The sequence below is a fragment of the Lepidochelys kempii genome, chromosome 11, assembly GCF_965140285.1.
Source record: "Lepidochelys kempii isolate rLepKem1 chromosome 11, rLepKem1.hap1, whole genome shotgun sequence".
In the NCBI taxonomy this organism is placed as follows: domain Eukaryota; kingdom Metazoa; phylum Chordata; order Testudines; family Cheloniidae; genus Lepidochelys; species Lepidochelys kempii.
Genome location: NC_136390.1, coordinates 75430108 through 75452030, shown reverse-complemented (window position 1 = coordinate 75452030; position 21923 = coordinate 75430108). Strand labels below are relative to the sequence as shown.

At 51.7% G+C, this 21923-nt stretch overlaps 1 non-coding gene across 1 annotated transcript; it reads left to right on the top strand.

Moving 5' to 3' along the window:
• Positions 1-21632: 21632 nt before the first annotated feature.
• TRNAS-CGA (transfer RNA serine (anticodon CGA)) lies at positions 21633-21714 on the top strand. The gene has a single exon. It is a non-coding gene; the product is annotated as a tRNA-Leu (tRNA).
• Positions 21715-21923: the final 209 nt, after the last annotated feature.

Sequence of the window (21923 nt, the reverse complement as noted above, 5' to 3'; positions counted from 1 at the left end):
TCCGGTGCCCGAGTCCCCTGAGCTGGAAAAGAGAATCCGGGATTTCCCTCGAGAGAACAATCTCCAGGGGGCTGTGACGGGATTCCTGGGTAAGGGGCGCTGCTGGGGGTTTCTCTCATTGTATTTGAGCAGGGCAGGGGGAGGGATTTGGCCCAGCAGGTTGGGTTATTATCAGTTCCTGTGTGCCCCTATTACTCGTGGATAAGAGCTTCATTCAGAGCACTGTGACTGCCCAGCCCAGAGGGACCCAGATCCTGGGAGAGCCCTTGGGGTCCCAGCTTCCCTGGCTGCTCAGAGCAGAGCCCAAAGGGGAAGATTTCAGGAGAGCAGATAATTCATAATCATGAATCTGTGCGCCCAGTGCTGTCTCCTGCTCTCTCCCTGGCTATCTGAGCGCAGGGGCGGGTGCTCTTGGTTAACAGGAGACGTTATCACGGATTCTCAGCCTCCCTGACTGACACCAGCTGAGCCTCAGGGCCCTAGTGTTTAAGCACTTTGGGCCACACTTTCAATGGTATTTAGGTGTCTGGTGGGAACCTCCAAAGCACCTAACTCCTATGGACTTGCCTAACCTGCTTCAGCCCTTTTGAAAATCCCATTCTCCAGGCTGTTTCCCTGCCATAGGTCTAGTGCTCTTGAACAGTCCCTGGGAGGAGCTCTTTAGTGTGGCAACCCCTTAAGGTCACATCTTGATTATCATGCACATTGTCACTTTGGATGAGCTATTACCAGCAGGATAGTGAGTTTGTGTGTGTGTGGTTTTTGGGAGGGGGGTGAGGGGGTGAGAGAACCTGGATTTGTGCAGGAAATGGCCCAACTTGATTATCATGCACATTGTGTAAAGAGTTGTCACTTTGGATGGGCTATCACCAGCAGGAGAGTGAATTTGTGTGGGGGGGGGTGGAGGGTGAGAAAACCTGGATTTGTGCTGGAAATGGCCCAACTTGATGATCACTTTAGATAAGCTATTACCAGCAGGACAGTGGGGTGGGAGGAGGTATTGTTTCATATTCTCTGTGTGTATATAAAGTCTGCTGCAGTTTCCACGGTATGCATCCGATGAAGTGAGCTGTAGCTCACGAAAGCTCATGCTCAAATAAATTGGTTAGTCTCTCAGGTGCCACAAGTCCTCCTTTTCTTTTTGCGAATACAGACTAACTCGGCTGTTACTCTGAAACCTGTCATTATGCAAGGCACTGCATTTAGCCGTATGGAGTGGAAATCTATCAACTGCATGAAAAAACTTGTACAGATACAGACAGACATCATCTTCCTTTCCAAATGCAAACAGATGGACATCGTACCAAAAGGACTGAAGGTAAAAAATCCATTACAATCTACATACCACACAGACTATGCTGACAGCTTGTGCCCCACGCTCTCAAAGAAACTGCGGAATCACCTGATCAACATCCTCTACAGCAAACAGGGAAAGATTAAGAATGAGCTCTCAAAAATGGATACTCTCATAAAAAAACAACCTTCCACACAAACTTCCTCGTGGCTGGATTTTACTAAAACTAGACAAGCCATTTACAGCGCACACTTTGCTTCTCTACAAAAGAAAAAGGACACTAAACTTTCTAAACTACTACATGCCACAAGAGGCCACAGCAATGGTTCCCTCAACCCACCTAGGAATATTGTTAATCTATCCAACTATTCTCTCAGCCCAGCAGAAGCAGCTGTCCTATCTCGGGGCCTCTCCTTCTGCCCCTCCACCCCCACGAACATGATACAGTTCGGTGGTGACCTAGAATCCTATTTTCGACGTCTCCGACTCAAGGAATATTTCCAAAATACCTCTGAACAACATACTAATCCACAGAGGTCTCCCTACCAACACTACAGAAAGAGGGATTCTAGGTGGACTCCTCCTGAAAGTCGAAACAGCAGACTGGACTTCTACATAGAGTGCTTCCGCCGACGTGCACGGGCTGAAATTGTGGAAAAGCAGCATCACTTGCCCCATAACCTCAGCCATGCGGAACGCAATGCCATCCACAGCCTCAGAAACAACTCTGACATCATAATCAAAAAGGCTGACAAAGGAGGTGCTGTTGTCATCATGAATAGGTCGGAATATGAACAAGAGGCTGCTCGGCAGCTCTCCAACACGAGTTTCTACAAGCCATTACCCTATGATCCCACTGAGAGTTACCAAAAGCAACTACAGCATTTGCTCAAGAAACTTCCTGAAAAAGCACAAGATCAAATCCGCACAGACACACCCCTGGAACCCCGACCTGGGATATTCTATCTACTACCCAAGATCCATAAACCTGGAAATCCTGGGCGCCCCATCATCTCAGGCATTGGCACCCTGACAGCAGGATTGTCTGGCTATGTAGACTCCCTCCTCAGGCCCTACGCTACCAGCACTCCCAGCTACCTTCGAGACACCACTGACTTCCTGAGGAAACTACAATCCATCGGTGATCTTCCTGAAAAAAACCATCCTGGCCACTATGGATGTAGAAGCCCTCTACACCAACATTCCACACAAAGATGGACTACAAGCCGTCAAGAACACTATCCCCGATAATGTCACGGCAAACCTGGTGGCTGAACTTTGTGACTTTGTCCTTAACCATAACTATTTTACATTTGGGGACAATGTATACCTTCAGATCAGCGGCACTGCTATGGGTACCCGCATGGCCCCACAGTATGCCAACATTTTTATGGCTGATTTAGAACAACGCTTCCTCAGCTCTCGTCCCCTAAAGCCCCTACTCTACTTGTGCTATATTGATGACATCTTAATCATCTGGACCCATGGAAAAGAAGCCCTTGAGGAATTCCACCATGATTTCAACAATTTCCATCCCACCATCAACCTCAGCCTGGTCCAGTCCACACAAGAGATCCACTTCCTGGACACGACAGTGCTCATAAACAATGGTCACATAAACACCACCCTATACCGGAAACCTACTGACCGCTATTCCTACCTGCATGCCTCCAGCTTTCACCCTGACCACACCACACGATCCATCGTCTACAGCCAAGCTCTGCGATACAACCGCATTTGCTCCAACCCCTCAGACAGAGACAAACACCTACAAGATCTCTGTCAAGCTTTCTTACAACTACAATACCCACCTGCGGAAGTAAAGAAACAGATTGATAGAGCCAGAAGAGTTCCCAGAAGTTACCTACTACAGGACAGGCCTAACAAAGAAAATAACAGAACGCCACTAGCCGTCACCTTCAGCCCCCAACTAAAACCCCTCCAACGCATTATTAAGGATCTACAACCTATCCTGAAGGCTGACCCAACACTCTCACAAATCTTGGGAGACAGGCCAGTCCTTGCCTACAGACAGCCCCCCAACCTGAAGCAAATACTCACCAACAACCACATACCACACAACAGAACCACTAACCCAGGAACCTATCCTTGCAACAAAGCCCGTTGCCAACTGTGCCCACATATCTATTCAGGGGACACCATCACAGGGCCTAATAACATCAGCCACACTATCAGAGGCTCGTTCACCTGCACATCCGCCAATGTGATATATGCCATCATCTGCCAGCAATGCCCCTCTGCCATGTACATTGGTCAAACTGGACAGCCTCTACGTAAAAGAATAAATGGACACAAATCAGATGTCAAGAATTATAACATTCATAAACCAGTCGGAGAACACTTCAATCTCTCTGGTCACGCAATCACAGACATGAAGGTCGCTATCTTAAAACAAAAAAACTTCAAATCCAGACTCCAGCGAGAAACTGCTGAATTGGAATTCATTTGCAAATTGGATACTATTAATTTAGGCTTAAATAGAGACTGGGAGTGGCTAAGTCATTATGCAAGGTAGCCTATTTCCCCTTGTTTTTTCCTACCCACCCCCCTCCAGATGTTCTGGTTTAACTTGGATTTAAACTTGGAGAGTGGTCAGTTTGGATGAGCTATTACCAGCAGGAGAGTGAGTTTGTGTGTGAATGGGGGTGGGGGGATGTGAGAAAACCTGAATTTGTGCAGGAAATGGCCCAACTTGATTGTCATGCACATTGTGTAAAGAGTTGTCACTTTGGATGGGCGATCACCAGCAGGAGAGTGAATTTGTGGGGGGTGGAGGGTGAGAGAACCTGGATTTGTGCTGGAAATGGCCCAACTTGATGATCACTTTAGATAAGCTATTACCAGCAGGACAGTGGGGTGGGAGGAGGTATTGGTTCATATTCTCTGTGTGTATGTAAAGTCTGCTGCAGTTTCCACGGTATGCATCCGATGAAGTGAGCTGTAGCTCACGAAAACTCATGCTCAAATAAATGGGTGAGTCTCTAAGGTGCCACAAGTCCTCCTTTTCTTTTTCCAGGGAGGAAAGTCACCTGGCGTCACCGCCTCCTGACTCTGAGTCTCAGAGCCTTCAGCACCCCTGCTTCACGTCAGCAAGTCCACCTGAGCTGGACACCCAAGGGCGACTTGTCGGCCCCCAGGGAGCCATGTCCCCCCACTCCCTTCCCCCGAGTGGCTCCCCACCAGCACTGTGAAAGCCGGGGGGTTGTTACAGGGCAGCCAACAGGCAGACGCGGGCCAAAGCGGGGCCACCCGCTGCTTTCCAGCAGACCCTGAAATCTTTTGATTGTTTCATGACGAGCAGGATCGTTCCTAGGCTACGGCGGCCCGTGAGGCCCGGATCCGGGGGGTTCAGCCGGCGTGCGCGGGAGCGGGGGGAGGAGCCCGGCCGGGCCTGGCAGCGCCGCCCCTCCGCCACGTAGCCGCGCGCCGGCCGCGAGAGGGGGCCGGGGTCGAGGCCGCCCTGATCCGGCGGTGGGAGCGGGGCCAGCCACGGGGGGGGGGCCGCAGCATAAAACCAGCGGCTTTGAATTCCCGACCCCCCCACACCCAGAGACCCACAGAGAGACCCCCCCACACCCCCGACACACAGAGACCGAGACCCCCCCACACAGAGACCCTGAGACAGAGACCCCCCCCACACCCCCCCACACAGACCCAGAGACACCCCCCCACACAGAGACCCAGAGACAGAGACCCCCCACACACAGACCCAGAGACCCCCCCACACCCAGAGACCCACAGAGAGACCCCCCCACACCCCCGACACACAGACCCAGAGACCGAGACCCCCCCACACACAGAGACCCTGAGACAGAGACCCCCCACACACATCCCCCCCCACAGACCCAGAGACACCCCCCCACACACACAGACCCAGAGACAGAGACACCCCCACACACACACAGAGACCCAGAGACCCCCCACACACAGAGACCCAGAGACAGAGACCCCCCCACACCCCCCACACACAGACCCAGAGACAGAGACACCCCCACACACACCCCCACACAGACCCAGAGACAGAGACACCCCCACACACACCCCCACACAGACCCAGAGACACCCCCCCACACACAGACCCAGAGACAGAGACACCCCCCCACACACACAGAGACCCAGAGACCCCCCACACAAAGAGACCCAGAGACAGAGACCCCCCCACACACACACCCCACACAGAGACAGAGACACCCCCACACACACCCCCACACAGACCCAGAGACCCCCCCACACCCCCCACACCCAGAGACCCAGAGAGAGAGATCCCCCCCCACACACAGAGACACAGACCCAGAGACCCCCCACACACACAAACCCAGAGACAGAGACACCCCCCTACACACACAGAGACCCACACACAGAGACCCCCACACACACAGAGAGACCCCACACACACACAGAGACCCGCACACATGTCCTGTGAACCGGGAGTTCTCGGCTATTTCTTAAACCGCGGGCAATTAGCAGCAAGATTTGAGGAGTCCCTGAACTAGTTTATATCCAAGAATAACCATTACTGCAACCCAATCAAGTAATTTTCATAGTGTGTGTACATATAGACACACACACACACATATATTGGGGCTGTCAAGCGATTAAAAAAAATCACGATTAACTGTGCGGTTGTACAACAATAGAATACCATTTACTTTAAATATTTGGCATGCTTACATTTTCAAATATATTAATTTTAATTACAACACAATACGAAGTGTACAGTCCTCAATTTATATTTATTTTTGATTACAAATATTTGCTCTGTAAAAAACAAAAAAATTGTAAAGATTCTTAAACCTTGGGCCCAGCGCTTTGCTGTTTTGAGAAATCTCACATTGGTACCTTCTTTGCGTTTTGTCAAATCTGCTGTGAAAGTGTTCTTAAAACGAATATGTGCTGGGTCATCTTCCAAGACTGCGGTAACATGAAACATATGCAGAATGCAGGTAAAATAGAGCAGGAAACCTACAATTCTCCCCCCAAGGAGTACAGTCACAAATTTAATTGATGTCTTATTTTTTTAACGAGCATCATCAGCATGGAAATATGTCCTCTGGAATGGTGGCCGAAGCATGAAGGGGCATACGAATGTTTAGCATATCTGGCATATCTTGCAACGCCGGCTACAAAAGTGCCATGGGAACGCCTGTTCTCACTTTCAGGTGACATTGTAAATAAGAAGCAGGCAACAGTATCTCCTGTCAGTTGTAAACAAACTTTTGTCTTAGCGATTGGCAGAATAAGAAGTAGGACTGAGTGGACTTGTAGGCGCTAAAGTTTTAAACTGTTTTGTTTTTGAGTGCAGTGATGCAATCAGAAAAAACCCAACTGCATTTGTTACACTTTCACAAGAAAGAGTTTGCACTTCAGTACTTGTATGAGGTGAATTGAAAAATACTATTTTTTTGGTTTTATCATTTTTACAGAGCATATATTTGTAATAAAAAATAATAATATAAAGTGAGCACTCTGCACTTTGTGTTCTGTGTTGTAATTGAAATCAGTATTGAAAATGGATCAAAAAATATATAATAAATTGCAACTGGTATTCTATTGTTATAAGCGTGATTAATCGCGATTGATTTTTTTGAGTTAATCGTGTGAGATAACTGTGATTGACAGCCTTAACGTACATATATAAAATAATACCAAATCCTCAGAACACCAATATAATGGGGAAACTAATTCTTACCTTAAAATGACAAGTGATTTTATGTACTCATGTGGCACTTGTTGGCATTGCCCTAGCAACAAAGCTATTGAAACAGAAAAGCAGGCAGGGTGCGGCAGTGAGGCTGATGCCTAGCAGGGCTACCGGGGGGGAAAAAAAAATCTTTTCATTTTGCCTGTGCTCCTAAGAGGTTGAAAGTTACCTAAACCCCAAAGCATAAAAGTGGGAGTGGGGGCAGGTGCTTTGAAACTTCCATTCCCAGGATCGCCATGGCACATGGGTCATGAGAGACAGAGTCTACAGGGGCCAGGGCGGGGCTTGCAACTAAACTCCCATGTTTCCCTCAGGATTTTCAAACTACACTGGACCCTCACTAGAATGTGGGATTTGGGATCCATGCCAAATCCCGCATTCTAGCGCGTACTGCATTACAGTGGGGACCGCGTTACAATGACAGTTAATGACGGTTACTAAATTTGGGATCCGCAACCACGTTCTGTCAGAATTTGTGTTCTATAGACGCGTGTTCTAGCGAGGGTCCGGTGTATAACTTTCAGGTTCTCGTCTCTGTCAACTCAGGCTATGTCTACCCTATAGCACTTACAGCGGCACAGCTGCAGTGGGCTAGCCCCTTGTTCTGTGTTTGGGAGTGGCGGGGATTCCTTCATGGTCTTTTTCCTCTTTCAGGTGCTTTCAAGGGTCATCATGGTGTACCTTGGTAAGTGCAGACAGGGCTTGTTAAGGGGTGCGTGCACACCATGTTGTACTGACAGACCCCAGTTTCTGCATCCCTCTAAATCAATCACAGTTAGTGGAGAATGTGCAGCCTTCACCGCTGAACTCTCTTAAGGGTTGGTAGAGCAAATCTGTCATCTTTATTGTAAATAAATTGCTTTAAGACCTCAGTGTCCTGGCAAGGTACAGACTTCGATTCCATCATGAAGAATAATCTATTGTTGCTGCGTAAGGGAAGGTTACAGCAGTTTTCTTGATTTTTAAATGAAACCAAGCTTTTCTCTAAGGCCTTTGGAATTTTTTGGCTCGACGTCTATACGCATCTGTTTATAATCAAATCGATTGTGACACCTGTTGATCTTCCCTTCAGCTCATCTCCTTATGAAGCATTATCATGGAGGACACGTAGCTATCCGATTGGCTCTTGGTGGTTGTGCCAACAGACCCTTCTTCCGTATAGTGGCCGCATATAACAAGCGAGCACGGGACAGCAAGTATTTGGAGCAAGTGGGCTGCTATGACCCACTCCCAAATAGCCACAATGAAAAGCTTGTTGGCTTGAACATCGAGAGAATCAAACACTGGATTGGTTGTGGAGCACATGTCACAAAACCGGTTGAAAAACTTCTAGGTAACTCAGTGTGTTTTCCAATCTGAACTATTTGCTTATGTCTCTTAAAAGACAATAGGTTTTCCTTGGTGATCCTCCGCATACTTGGAGTACCAAAGACTCTTTCTTCATTTCTTTGCATGAATCCTTGAGAATATGTATAGATGCAGTCACCCTTCTTTTGGCCACAGGAAATGGGATGTTTCAGAGTCGCAGCCTTGTTAGTCTGTATCCGGAAAAAGAACGGGAGGACTTGCGGCACCTTAGAGACTAACAAATTCATTTGAGCATAAGCTTTCGTGGGCTACAGCTCACTTCATCAGATGAATAGAATGGAACATATAGTAAGAAGATCTATCTACACATACAGAGAATCATGAAAAGGTGGGAGTTGCCATACAAACTGTAAAAGGCTAATTAAGATGAGCTATAATTTGTTAGTCTCTAAGGTGTCACAAGTACTCCTGTTCTTTTTGAGGAAATGGGAACGGGTCTCATTTATGGAGAGGCTGAGCTGGCCAAGACAGCAGTAAAAGGCACTTCAAGCCACTAGAGGGTTAGTGAGACAGACAATTACTCTCACTTCTTAAAAGTCTCATTAACTGTTGGAACAGTTGTTGTACCAATAAAATAAAAACCAGCAGGATCTTATTAAAGGGAAAAAGGCAAAATACCACATTTATTGTGAATACAGAAAGAATCATAGTAAGCAGTTAGTTATAGCTATAACATTCCATTCAATCTCATATTTATTCTCACATTCATTCATACAAACACACACACACACACACACACACACACACACACACACAGGTTCTGCAAGGTTGTTATCATAGTTACCAGCCTTAGAGTTGCTCATGCCAAGTCACTGGCCAGGTGGCCTGGACATGAGGAGGGAGCAGGGCCTTGTCAGATGCTCATCTGATGCTCCTGGAAGTTGGTTTGCAGAATCAGACCCCAAAGTTCTCACTTTTTAGAGTCTATTTTTATAGGAATTTCTTCCTATGCCAGTCTATGGGAATTGTTTCATCATGCTGTTGCTGAATCAATCAGCAGATAGCACATTCCTGACGGCTCCAAGATGTTATCTTGTTCTTTGGTTCTCCCATTCTTGAGGCTGTTGGGTGGATTCCAGTCTGCCCTCCGGGGGGGTCCTCTGGTTATTTCCACTTGACGCCTTCTTCAGCCGATGGACACTGGATTCTTAGGCTGGCACCTCCCTGATCATTCAGTTATTATCCACACCAAGCATCCATCCACATACATCCTCTATCTCTATTTTAATCACAATTGTTAATACAACAAAAGGGCAGGGAGTCTCTGGGTGCTGTTTCTGTTGTTACAGAGTATTGCTTTGAGTCTCTCTCTCTGTGAACTGCTTTGAGAACAGACTCTGTCTTAGAATGTACTAACACAATTAGCAGCTTGCAAGTTTCACACATAGAGGGAGAGAAAGTACCAAAAACCAAGAGAGCTCTTAATTAGTAATACCCTGGAATTGAAACTATGGGGAATCAAACTCATTTGTGATTTTAATACAGAACTTCTTTAATATGATCCAACAAAGTTAACCGAGGGTTGTCGTGAATTCTCCATCACTGACAATTTAACTTGAGATTGCATGTTTTTCTGAAATATATATGCTAAGAATTATTTTGGGGAAGTTCTATAACATGTGTTATATAGGATGTCAGACGAGATAATCACAGCGCTCCCTTTTAGCCTTTGAATCTGTGCGTCTAGAACAGTCATATTTCAACTCCAGCTATAAATATCAATAATCTTTCTTTCAGGTCTTTCTGGATTTTTCCCATTGCATCCGATGACAATCACAAATGCAGAAAGATTAAGGAAGCGAAGAGCCTTGAAAGCCATACCAGCTTCTGAGGAAGAAACTCCAGCTGAAACTCCAGCTAAAACAATAATTTAAAAAACCAGGAATTACTACATGATGTTCATAGATGATCAGCCACCCATAGCAGCCATTCATATTCCAGCGTGTTAAGCACAATAAAAATTGAGCTATGTTCAGAGGCAGATGGCTATCCCTGTTACTTGGAGGAACTCGCACATCATTCATTCTAGAGTCTTCCATCCACATTCTAACTCGCTTAAATGTCTTAGGTAAGGCTTGTACCATCCCCGAAGATCACCAACCTCAGACTCTGGTAGACCAAACAAAGCCACTGAGTTTGAGTCATAGAACCATCACCCCAAAAGCCTTAATGCCAATCAGTGCAAATCTCAGAATTGATGATGGGGAGCACATGAGATCTTTCTCAGCCCACACAGTGCAGCGCATCACCCCTTTTAAAGCACTCGACGTAACAAAGCTGAGACACGCTCACTGGACGATCACAGTATCCTGCTTATTTAAGAAGAGCACAATACAATAGACCACTCTAGTGCTGACAGAAAAGTCGCCTTCCTCAGCTGTTGCTCCAAGATGGCAATCTGCTGCTGTTCCTGCATGTGAGGAAGTTGGTGGGGCTCAAAAGGAGGGCAGCTCACAGCAAGAGAAATGGCTGAGAAGAGCTAGGCAAGTTAGAGGCACTTGAGATTCATTGCCGGCCTGTGTGTTGCTCCCTTGGCAGCACACCCATAAGGGTGCGGGGAGAACCATGGAAACTCAGCCAGCTCTCACTTGCCAGGCAGCTGGGAATTGGTTACATTTTTAATGGAGAAGTAAAATCTGAGCAAATGTATACATGGAACCAAAGAAAAATAAGATCTTTTGGGTGATACCTGAAGTCCTGCCTGAAAAGGTCCAGGCAGACATGGCTGGTTTGGATTTTGCCTATTAGTACATTTAAACCAGGGGTTCTCCGAACACATTTTTTGGTGGCCTCGGACTGTGACCCACCAGTTCTTCCTGGTGGCCGCATTGACACTTTTCCCTAAAATACGTAACTGTAGGAAAAACAAATAAATATGCACAGACACGTGTCCAAATCCTGGTAATTTATTGATGTAGGGTTTTTTCAGACTCACAAATAATATGAAAAATTATATTTGTATGTTGACTATTGCTTTTCGCAGCACACTCAGTAGCTAGCTGGGAGTTTGTGAAAAGTGATATTAACAAACATACAAGTATCACTTTTCACAGCCTCCCAGGTAGCTAGTCAGTGTGCTGTGAAAAGTGATACTTGCATGTTTCTTTGTTTCGCTTTTCTCAGCAAGCCCCAGGTTTGGAGAGGGAGGCAGCAGGGGTCTGGGGCAATTGTGGGGGATAGAGGTGGAACCAGGGAAGGCAGTGGGGGCTGGGGGCGATAAATGGGGGTTCGGGGAGGCGGGGAGAATGGTGAGCCCTGCTACCATATGGCTGGATAAAATCATGTTGTTGGTGTAATGCAGGAAGTCAGATTAAAAAACTCACATTAGTCCTGTCCATGGAATCACAGCACTGGAAGGCCCGTCCTAGTCCCGTCCCCTGCACTCAAGGCAGGACTAAGTACAGTAGAACCTCAAAAATACGAACACCAGAGTTACAGACGGACCCGTCAGCCAGACACCATGTGGCCCCAGAAGTACGCAGTCAGGAAGCAGCGGAGACGAAAAACAAAAAACCCAACAAATACTGAGCTGTGCCGGCATGGCATCGTCCAGTTCGGCACATCGAGGCTGCCTTTCCCCACCCCCACCCACGACTTGCCACGCGGAAGGCCAGCCACGTACAGGTGAAGACGCTGAGGTTCACAGGCACAGCTGTGAGCTCCCGAGAAGGAGTGCTGGGGTCTGCACTAGCCACAGGGGCTGTTTCCCGCCTCTGGCTGGGAGGGGGACAAGCCTGCAACCTTAGTCTCAGTCCAGGAAAGAAGCTCCCTGAGGTGCTGCTGGAACCTGGCCGCGAGCGTCAGCTGCTGGAGCCCGAACTCCTGCCCGCCTGCCGCGCTCTGGAGGAGCGGCTGCGTTTGAAAGGGCCCCGGCCTGCACTGCGCACCCACTGGTGCCAAAGCGCCCCCGGGTGCCTCACGCATCACCCTTGCAGTCAGGGGGCGAGAATCAGAAACTTGCCGGGCAGCCGCTGCAGAGTGTGAGCCCCCGTTCCGAGCACTCCGCCCTGAGGAGCAGCCCATAACGGCTTGGGCAAAGTTACCAACAACCTCCATTCCCGAGGTCTCCGTAATTCTCCTGTATTATCTAGACCAGGGGCTGTCAACAGGCGAACCATGGGCCAAATCCGGGTTGCCAGACGCTTTTGAACGGACCCCACAAACTTGTTATTTACATATTATCGTTATTATTATTTTTTTAAATGATTTTCTCTGCAGTCTGGCCCCTGACTGTACATTGATGAAGAATTTGGACCTTGACAAAAAATAATTGACTACCCCTCATCTAGACCATCCCTGAGCAGTGACTGTCGATCCTGCTAAGAACCTACAATGACAGAGATTCCACAACCTCCCTAGGTAATTTGTTCCAGTGCTTAACTATGCTGGCAGGAAGTTTTTCCTAACGTCCAACCTAAACCTCCCTCGCTGCAATTTCAGCCCATTGCTTCTTGTCCTGTCCTCAGAGATTCACAAGAACAATTTTTCTCCCTCCTCCTTCTAACAACCTTTTATGTACTTGAAAACTGTTCTCATGTCCCCTCTCAGTCTTCTCTTCTCCAGACTAAACAAACCCAGTTCTTTCAACCTTTCCTCGTAGATCATGTTTTCTAGACCAGCGGTTCTCAACAGGGGGTTCGTGGCCCACTGGGGGTCTGTCACGGAGTGTGGGGGAGTCCAGGCCCTGCACCCCTCTTCCTGGGATCCACTGAGACTCTCAGCCAGCCAGTAAAACAGAAGGTTTATTGGACAACAGGAACACAGTCCAAAACAGAGCTTGTGGGTACAACCAGGACCCCTCAATCACGTCCTTCTGGGGGAGCAGGGAGCTTAGACCCCAGCCCTGGGGTTCCCTGTGTTCCTCTCCCCAGCCCCAAACTGGAACTAAACCCACCCAGCAGGTTCCCTGCTGCAGCCTCTGTTCACATTCCTGGGCAGAGGTGTTACCTCCCCCTCCCCCTCCTGGCTCAGGTGACAGGTTCTCAGGTCTCCCATCCCCAGGGCACATTCCCAGGTCAACACTCCCCCCTCCCTGCTGAGTCACATCGTCACATCTCTCCCCCCTTCGAGACTGAACTGAGCGGGGTCACGCTGACCAGTGACCTGGGGAAGTTCGGGGCCCCCTCTCCGGGACAGCGCATCCGCTATCAGGTTGGCACTTCCCTTCACGTGGACCACGTCCATGTCGTAATCTTGCAGGAGCAGGCTCCATCTCAGGAGCTTGGCGTTGGCTCCTTTCATCTGGTGCAGCCAGGTCAGGGGAGAGTGGTCGGTGTAGACGGTGAAGTGTCGCCCGAAGAGATAGGGCTCTAGTTTCTTGAGGGCCCACACCATGGCCAGGCATTCCTTCTCGATGGCCGCGTAGTGTTGCTCCTGGGGTAGCAACTTCTTGCTCAGGTACACGATGGGGTGTCTCTCCCCCTTTTCATCCTCCTGCATTAACACCGCCCCCAGTCCCGTGTCTGAGGCGTCGGTGAACACCACAAAGGGCTTGTCAAAGTCTGGGTTTGCCAGAACTGGGCCACTGACCAGAGCCTTCTTCAGCGCCCGGAAAGCCTCCTGGCACTGCTCGGTCCAGACCACCTTGTCTGGCTTCCCCTTCTTGCATAGCTCCGTGATGGGGGTGGCGATGGCGCTAAAGTGGGGCACAAATCTTCGGTAGTATCCTGCCATCCCAATAAAGGCTTGGACCTGCTTTTTGGTGTGGGGAGCGGGCCAGTCTCTGATCACCTCCACCTTGTCTGGTTCCGGCTTTAGGCGGCTGCTCCCCACCCGATGGCCTAGGTAAGATACTTCAGCCATCCCCACCTTGCACTTCTCCGCTTTTACAGTCAGCCCAGCCCCCTGGAGTCGGTCCAGCACTTGTCTAACCTGGGACACGTGGTCCTCCCAGGTCTGGCTAAAGACACAGATGTCATCAATATACGCCACGGCAAAACTCTCCATCCCCCTCAGGAGCTGGTCCACTAGGCGCTGGAAGGTGGCCGGCGCTCCCTTGAGGCCGAAAGGCAGGGTCAGGAACTCATAGAGCCCCAGAGGGGTGATAAAGGCCGATTTCAGTCGGGCATCTGCATCCAGCGGCACTTGCCAGTAGCCCTTTGTAAGGTCCATGGTGGTAAGGTACCGAGCTCCTCCCAGCTTGTCTAGGAGCTCATCCGGCCTGGGCATGGGGTAGGCATCAGATACAGTGATGGCATTGAGCTTCCGATAGTCCACACAGAACCGGACCGACCCGTCCTTTTTGGGGACCAGCACCACCGGCGAGGCCCAAGGGCTGGCAGATGGCTGGATCACCCCCAAAGCCAGCATGTCCCAGACCTCTCTTTCCAGGTCCTGAGCAGTTTTCCCTGTGACTCGGAAGGGGGAGCATCTTATCGGCGGGTGCGACCCTGTCTGCACCCGGTGGACAGTCAGATTAGTGCGTCCAGGCTGGTTGGAAAACAGCTGTCGGTACGGATGCAGCACCTCCCTGACCTCAGCTTGCTGGGCAGGGGTTAGCTGATCCGAGAGGGGAATTGTTTCCAGGGGGAAACCAGCTCTGGTCCCAGGGAACAGATCTACTAAAGGGTCATCTCCCTGCTCTTCCCACTGTCCACACACGGCCAACACCACATTCCCCCTGGCATAATATGGCTTCATCATATTCACATGGTACACCCGGCGGTGGTGCGCCCGGTTCGACAGCTCCACCACATAGTTTACCTCATTGAGCTGCTTGACGACCTTGAAAGGGCCCTCCCAGGCGGCCTGTAGTTTGTTCTTTCTCACTGGGATGAGAACCATCACCTGATCCCCGGTGGCGTAGGCACGGGCCTGTGCCGTGCGGTCATACCAGACCTTCTGCTTCCTCTGGGCTCTGGCCAGATTCTCCCTGGCCAGGCCCATGAGTTCCGCCAGTCTCTCTCGGAAGATCAGGACATACTCCACCACTGACTCTCCATTGGGAGTGGCCTTCCCCTCCCACTCGTCTCTCATCAGGTCCAGGGGGCCCCTCACCCTCCTGCCATATAACAGTTCGAAAGGCGAAAATCCGGTAGACTCCTGGGGCACCTCCCTGTACGCGAACAGCAGGTGAGGTAAGTACTTGTCCCAATCCCGTGGGTGCTGGTTCATAAAGGTTTTCAGCATCATCTTTAGCGTCCCGTTAAACCTCTCCACCAGCCCATTGGACTGGGGGTGATAAGCTGAGGCCCAGTCGTGCCGGACCCCACATTTCTCCCACAAGCACCGGAGCAGGGCCGACATGAAGTTGGAGCCTTGGTCTGTCAAGATTTCCTTGGGGAACCCCACTCGGCTGAAAATGGTCAGGAGCGCATCGGCCACGGTGTCTGCTTCAATGGAAGCTAAGGGCACTGCCTCGGGGTAGCGGGTGGCAAAATCTACCACCACCAGAATGTATTTCTTCCCCGACCGGGTCGTCCTGCTGAGAGGCCCCACGATGTCCATGGCCACCTTCTGGAAAGGCTCCTCTATGATGGGCAAAGGTCTCAAAGCCGCTTTCCCCTTGTCCTGGGCCTTCCCCACCCTCTGACAGGGGTCACAGGATCGGCAATACTGCCGGACCGTGGTAAAGACCCCGGGCCAGTAAAAGTTCTGTAGCAACCTCTGCCGGGTGCGCCGGATTCCCTGGTGCCCTGCTAGGGGGATGTCATGGGCCAGGTACAGGAGCTTGCGGCGATACTTCTGGGGGACCCCCAGCTGCCTCCTGATCCCACAGGACTCTACTTCCCTTGTGGGAGCCCATTCTCGGTACAGGAACCCCTTCTCCCACAGGAACCTCTCCTGGCAGCCTCTCCTCATGGTCCGTCCCACACTGAGGTCGGCCAGGTCCCTGAGCTTCCGCAAGGAGGGATCTTTCCTCAACTCGGCCTGGAACTCAGCGGCTGGGGAAGGGATGGGGCCCGGTTCCCCCTCAGTGGCCAGGTCTGAGGCCTCCGCCTCTCTGAGCCGTGCCCCTCGGCCCTCCCTCCCCACCAGGGTAGGGTCCTGCGCCTCCGGTGTGATACCCTCCCCGAGGTCAGGGCGCAGTGCCCCTCGCCGGCTCTGGCTACGGGTCACAACCAGGGCGGCCTGGGGCTTGCTTGGCCAGTCCTCTAGGTCTCCCCCCATCAAAACTTCAGTGGGCAAATGGTGGTGTACCCCCACATCCTTGGGGCCCTCCTTGGCCCCCCATTTCAGGTGTACCCTTGCCACGGGCACCTTAAATGGGGTCCCGCCCACCCCTGTCAGGGTCAGATAGGTGTTGGGCACCACCCGATCTGGGGCCACCACCTCGGGCCGGGCCAGCGTCACCTCCGCGCCCGTATCCCAGTATCCATTGACCTTCCTCCCATCCACCTCCAGGGGAACAAGGCACTCTCTCCGGAGGGACAGCCCCGCGCCCACCCTGTAAACTGAGCACCCTGAGTCCAGAGCCTCCAGCCCTCTGGTGGAGCTGGCCTGGGGTACTCTTCCCTCCGGGGCAGGTGGTAAACTGGTAGGCCCCCTTTTCTGGGTCGTCTGCCCCTCGTCCAGCTGGGTCCCTACCCAGTTAACCCTGGGTAGGTTGGGTCTGCTCAGTTTGTCCCTGAGCCCGGGGCACTGGGACCGTACGTGGCCTCTCTGGCCACAGTGATAGCAGCTCAGGTCACGTTGGTCCCCTCGAGCGGGTCGGAGGGGCCCGACGCTAGGCGTTCCCCGTGGGAGGGGGTTCTCCCTATTTCCCCGCTGGGAGGCCCCCTGGTGACCCTCTCTCTGCATCGGGGGGGGGCCTGTTCTTTTGGGACTCCTCCCGGCTACCCCCGACCGACTGTTCACAAACTTGTCGGCCAGCTGCCCTGCGTGCTGGGGGTTCTCGAGCTTTTTGTCCACCAGCCACAGCCTCAGGTCTGAAGGGCACTGATCATACAGTTGCTCCAGTACGATTAGGTCCAGCAGGTCCTCTTTAGCTCGGGCCCCAGCTGTCCACTTGCGGGCATACCCCTGCATCCGGTTGACCAGTTGTAGGTAGGTGACCTCAGGCGTTTTACGCTGACTCCGGAACCTTCTCCGGTACATCTCGGGGGTCAGCCCAAACTCACGGAGCAGGGCCTGTTTGAACAGTTCATAGTCCCCTGCCTCCGCCCCTGTCATTCGGCTGTACACCTCCACGGCTTTGGGGTCCAGTAAGGGGGTGAGAAACTGGAGCCTGTCTGCAGGGTCAACCCTGTGCAGCTCACAGGCATTCTCAAAGGCCGTCAGGAAGCTATCTATGTCCTCCCCCTCCTTCCGCTGGGCCAGGAAGCACTTATCAAAGTTCCTTGCAGTCTTGGGTCCCCCCTCACTCACCGCAGCCGGGGCCCCACTGCTCTTCAGCCTGGCCAGCTCCAGTTCATGCTGTCTTTGTTTCTCCTTCTCCTGACGCTCCCTCTCCTTCTCCTCCTGCTCATGTTGACGTTGTTTCTCCTCATGTTGACGTTGTTTTTCATGATCCTCCAGCTCCCTCATTTTCATCTCCCTCTCCCATTCCAGCCGCCTCCGCTCCAGGGATGGGGAGCTCCGCTGGGAGGATCCCCTGCTGGGTGCCGGGGTCAGGGTGCCCTCGGTATTCGCTGGGCTTCCCCCAACCCCTCCCCCAGACATAGGTAGGAAGGGTCTCGGGATGTCCTTGGCAGCAGTCTGACCCCTCCCAGCCCAGTCAGGCCCCAGGGCCCACGCTGCGTCCCCCAGGCAGCTTCCCTCAGGGACAGGGATTGGGTCATCCAAGCGATCCCTCTCCTCCAGCTGGGCAATCAGCTGTTCCTTGGTGGACCTCCCGATGCGCAGCCCTCTCTGCCTGCACAGCTCCACCAGGTCGCTCTTAAGGCATTTAGCGTACATCTCCCTGCTGGCCACTCGCAGGCCGGGCAGCTTCCCATGGTTTCCAGGAAAAGCCCCTCGTGTGCCAGTCCTTCTTGAGGTCACCACCTCTTTGCCAGGGTCGAGCTGCAGACTCCTCCGCCCCTGGGACCGCTCGCTGCAATCCCCCGGGGGACCCTGTTACTGCAAAAGTCTTTCTCTCTGGTCACACATTCCCAGGGGTTAACCGCCCCCCGAAACCGTCTCTCTCTGAATCTTCAGCACGCCTGGTCCCCGTCAATTCCCCTTCGTTTTACTGCTCCCCAGTCACTTACTGCAGGAAGCGCCGTTCACGGGGTGCAGTAGATCCCACCGCTACCACCAGTTGTCACGGAGTGTGGGGGAGTCCAGGCCCTGCACCTCCCGCAGGGCTGAAGCCGGGAGCAGCAGGGCTGAATTCTGGAGCCCTGAGCCCCGGTGCTCCCCAAGGGACAGAAGCCCTGAGCCCATGGGCAGAGTTGGGGGAACACAGGGGTGTTACACCTCCCCCAAACTACAGTGCAAGAGCAGGGCAGTCCTGGGGTAGCTCCACACCCCCCCTCCACCACCTCCTCTCTCCACCCCCTGGCTAGGTCGGAGGTGGGAAGCCAGAGTCCAGCAGCGTGGGACAGCTGCTGCTCTGACTGGTGCCATGGAGCAGGCGGGCGCAGCGTTGCCTCGTCTCCTGCTGCTGCAGGGGGTTGAAGCTGCTCCCCTTTGCTCATGCAGCTGGTAAGAGCTGCCTGGGCGGGGGGACCCGGCTGCTTTGTGGCTGGCAGAGCCCTCAGGGTACAGGGAGCGCAGGGGAACCCTGAGAGCACACAGCCCCTAGCTACCTCCTCCCTGCACCCTGAGCTACCCTCTGCCCACACACAGCCCCTAGCTACCTCCTCCCTGCACCCTGAGCTACCCTCTGCCCACACACAGCCCCTAGCTGCCCCCCTCACTGCACCCTGAGCTACCCTCTGCCCACACACAGCCCCTAGCTACCCCCCTCACTGCACCCTGAGCTACCCCCCTGCACACAGCCCCTAGCTATCCCGTTCCCTGCACCTCAAACTTTTTGAGCTGAGCCCCCCCACCTTTGAGTTATAATTTTTGGTTGTAGGCCCCCCCCAAGTCCAGACAGGCGGGTGGCCTGCTGAGATGAGTCAGGGGGTGGATGTAGCATACCCTTCCCAGACCCCGACGTCGGAGCTGGCTTGAGCCTCACTGGCCCCTGCCCACCCAAAACAGAAGTCAAACTCTACCTATGCAAACTTGTTTTCCCCCCTTTCCCTGGCCCAGAGCCTCCCCCTCCCACACTGGGCCCTGGAGATTTTAATGGCATGTTGTGGGTGGCCTCAGAAAGAAAAAGGTTGAGAACCCCTGTTCTAGACCTTTAACCATTTTTGTTACTCTCCTCTGGACCTTCTCCAATTTGTCCACATCCTTCCCGAAATGTGGCGCCCCGACTTAGACACAATACTTTAGCTGAGGCCACATCAGCATGGAGTAGAGCAGAAGAATTACGTCTCGTATCTTGCTTACAACACTCCTGCTAATCCTGCCCAGGATGAGGTTTGCTTTTTTTGCAAGTGTTACACTGTTGACTCATATTTAGCTTGTGGTCCACTCTGACCCCCAGATCCCCTTCCGCAGTACTCCTTCCTAGGCTGTCACGTCCTGCTCTGTATGTGTGCAGCTGACTGTTCTGTCCTAAGGGGAGTACTTTGCATTTGTCCGTATTGAATTTCAGCCTGTGAACTTCAGACCATTTCTCCAGTTTGTGCAGATCATTTTGAATTTTAATCCTATCCTCTAGAACACTTTCAACCCCTCCCATCTTGGTATCATCCGCAAACTTTATCAGTAAAAAGAAAAGGAGGACTTGTGGCACCTTAGAGACGAACCAATTTATTTGAGCATAAGCTTTCGTGAGCTACAGCTCACTTCATCGGATGCGTACTGTGGAAAGTACACAAGATCTTTTTATACACACAAAGGATGAAAAAATGGGTGTTTTCCACTACAAAAGGTTTTCTCTCCCCCCACCCCACTCTCCTGCAGGTAATAGCTTATCTAAAGTGATCACTCTCCTTACAATGTGTATGATAATCAAGGTGGGCCATTTCCAGCACAAATCCAGGGTTTAACAAGAAAGTCTGAGGCGGGGGTGGTGGGGGGGTAGGAAAAAACAAGGGGAAATAGGTTACCTTGCAGAATGACTTAGCCACTCCCAGTCTCTATTCAAGCCTAAGTTAATTGTATCCAATTTGCAAATGAATTCCAGTTCAACAGTCTCTCGCTGGAGTCTTTGGATTTGAAGTATTTTTGTTGAAATATCACAACTTTCATGTCTGTAATCGCGTGACCAGAGAGATTGAAGTGTTCTCCGACTGGTTTATGAATGTTATAATTCTTGACATCTGATTTGTGTCCATTTATTCTTTTACGTAGAGACTGTCCAGTTTGACCAATGTAAATGGCAGAGGGGCCTTGCTGGCACATGATGGCATATATCACATTGGTGGATGTGCAGGTGAATGAGCCTCTGATAGTGTGGCTGATGTGATTAGGCCCTGGGATGGTGTCCCCTGAATAGATATGTGGGCACAGTTGGCAACGGGCTTTGTTGCAAGGATAGGATCCTGGGTTAGTGGTTCTGTTGTGTGGTGTGTGGTTGTTGGTGAGTATTTGCTTCAGGTTGGGGGGCTGTCTGTAGGCAAGGACTGGCCTGTCTCCCAAGATTTGTGAGAGTGTTGGGTCATCCTTCAGGATAGGTTGTAGATCCTGAATAATGCATTGGAGGGGTTTTAATTGGGGGCTGAGGATGACGGCTAGTGGCGTTCTGTTATTTTCTTTGTTAGGCCTGTCCTGTAGTAGGTGACTTTTGGGTGCTCTTCTGGCTCTGTCAATCTGTTTCTTCACTTCCGCAGGTGGGTATTGTAGTTGTAAGAAGGCTTGATAGAGATCTTGTAGGTGTTTGTCTCTGTCAGAGGGGTTGGAGCAAATGCGGTTGTATCGCAGAGCTTGGCTGTGGACGATGGATCGTGTGGTGTGGTCAGGGTGAAAGCTGGAGGCATGGAGGTAGGAACAGCGGTCAGTAGGTTTCCGGTATAGGGTGGTGTTTATGTGACCATCGTTTATTAGCACAGTAGTGTCCAGGAAGTGGATCTTAATCGCGTCTCTGCTAAGGCTGCGTCTACACTCCCCCTTGTGTCGGTAGAACGTATGTGGCTCGGGGTGTGAATAAGCCACCCCCCGAGTGACACAAGTTACACAGACCTAAGCGCTGGTGTGGACAGTGCTATGGTGCTGGGAGAGCTTCTCCTGCCAACATGGCTACGGCTGCTCGTTGAGGGTGGAGAGCTCCCTCCCTTCGGCTTCCAGCCGCTCCAGTAGAGACTGCCACTGGGGGCCACGTCACTCACAGCTGTGAGGGCTGAGCGGTTAAGGCGTTGGACTCAAAATCCATTCGGGTTTCCCTGCGCAGGTTCAAATCCTGCTCACAGCGAGGCCTGTGTTTTAGCCACACTTGCTCACCAGGGCAATACATCTCCACCAGCCCTGGGACGCTCTCCATACACTCCCCACCCGAGGTAAACCCTGTTCTGCTCCTTTCATGGGGATGCCTGGGATGGTGCCTCACGCTGTGTCCCTGCGGTCTCAGGCCTCTGCCCCTCACCCAGCACCCCCCCGGCTCAGCCCCACCCCTGGGTGCTG